The sequence below is a fragment of the Salvelinus sp. IW2-2015 genome, linkage group LG15 (genome assembly GCF_002910315.2).
Source record: "Salvelinus sp. IW2-2015 linkage group LG15, ASM291031v2, whole genome shotgun sequence".
NCBI classification, from domain to species: domain Eukaryota; kingdom Metazoa; phylum Chordata; class Actinopteri; order Salmoniformes; family Salmonidae; genus Salvelinus; species Salvelinus sp. IW2-2015.
The window spans coordinates 24644933-24647152 of NC_036855.1; positions in this window are offsets into that span (position 1 = coordinate 24644933).

The window sequence follows — 2220 nt, forward strand, 5'->3', positions numbered from 1 at the left end:
TTTAGGTCTGTCTAGTTCGTTTTGTTATTTTGTTTATTTAGTCAAGTGATTTCGTGTCTGTTCTTCGCTTACATTAAAGTCATCATGTATTCATCACCCGCTGCGCCTTGGTCTACTCACTCACCAAAGAAGCCGTTGTTGTTGTGATGTGTTTATCAATGTTCCTCCATTGTGACCCACTACATCTATAGTCTGTTTCTGTAGTGTTTAAAGACGTGTGTGCTGTGTGTGTTTGCAGTGGTGTCCATATACTGTGAGGCAATGAGAACAAAGTAATGGTGCGACAAAAACGGTTTTGCACAAAAGTCTTCAAAGTCCCACGGGTGTTTTATCAACCAGTAAAGGTCAAAGTGTAAATGTTACAACACCTTGACCAAGATGTCAGAGGAAGTCACACCCTTATATTTTTAGCTCCCTGATAATTTAACTGACAGATTGTCACCGTTGGTCTAAATTTAGAAAGTAGCTTATTTGCTGTCTTAAAGACACAGATCACTTACTCAAATTATGGAACATAAAGGCATATTCCTCTCACACACACACACACACATACTTTACACTTCTGATTTTCACAACATCTGACACATACCCACTCATTAAAGGTGTGGCAACACAGAAGGGGAGGTGAGTTGACTCATTTTAAACCTGTGGAAACATATAGACTCACTGGTTATTACGCCCTCACCATTGATTTGGCTCCGGACCACATCCAGGCACCCACTCAAACACTCACTGAAAACAACCCTAACACCTCTCGTGCTGATACAGACACAAGCACATGCATTAACGGAACAATTGTGTTTGGCACTGGTGACTTCTCTCCAGTTAGCTCAGGATTTGAGGGGGTAAGTAACTATAACCTGCCACTTCCTGGAAGAAACTTAGATGAGTAGAGGAAAACAGATAAGAGAACATAATAAAGTGAAAATAGATAGTGTTTTGTGTATCCGCCATGCCAGTCTATTGTGTGTGGTGAAGTACATACTGTACATAGTATATGTATTTTTATGTACTCTGTGGGTTTTTTTATACAAGAATGTCCCTCAGCCAGGACTCCCAGAGGGAGAGAAAAAAACCTCTCAACCCTGTTTAAATCAATTTAATCCAGCCAGATTAGGTCCATGTTGATGTGGACATGGCTGTCCCAATGGACATGGACATGGCTGTTGTGACATTGTCCTGTTTTAGACTCAGTTCGTGTTGGGCCATTGGAACTGTYCAGATGTTAGGAAAGTCGGGGATATTTTACTGTAAATACCCAATACTGTATGCTGTGCTCCAAATATTCAACTACTGGAAATAGTTAATGGATGAAAAGTATTTCAACAGATCACATTTGAGATAAATATTGAACATAGTGCAAGAACCCCCATCTGTTTTCTATCTTTCTCCATGTCCTTTCGCTCCATCTGCCTTTGAGTCTCTGTGATCGTGGCTTCACTAAATCTCTTCCCATTGACAAGCATTAACACGTGCAGAGTGTGTGGAGTGTAGTCGTTAACCCTTCAACTCACCAACCTAACTACTATATAAACCAGGGATGGGCAACTTTGATGGGGGTGGGGGCCACAAAACATCATGAGGGGCAGTCAGAGCCTTTTGTTGTAGTACTAAAGCAAGTTTGCTGCAATTTTACACATTTTGCCATGGGGCGGAGAGAATATTTAGCMATTTTATTACAAATTACMTGCAATTCTATAAATGTTCTATAGGGTGGAGAGAAATGTTTGCAGTTTTTAATATGATCTGAGTGAGAGTGACTAACAAAATCATTGGGGTCYCCCCCGGTCGGTAATTCGACCATGATTACTACAARTTTAGATAGCTGGCTATACTAATTTACCAATCTAAAAAAAAAATGCTGACATGGGCTGATTGAGTGACTGTCAATGACTGCTGATGCACAACCACATTCCAAAATTGCACCTTGTGTATTCCACTATYCTAACTCTCAACAGTAAGTTTTCATTTTTGAAAATTGATCTACAGGCCGACGAAAGGGGGAGGCGGGCCGCCTGTTGCCCATCCCTGATATAAATCCTAGGTTATATTTACTATACTCATTCATTCTATGCTTTCTGACTCTGACTCACATGCTGCAGATTCTTTTTGATCTTTCTCACTCTGTCACTCCTCTGACCACTGTTCTCTCTCTCTCTCTCTATCTGTGTCACTCCTCTGACCACTGTTCTCTCTCTCTCTCTCTATCTGTGTCACTCC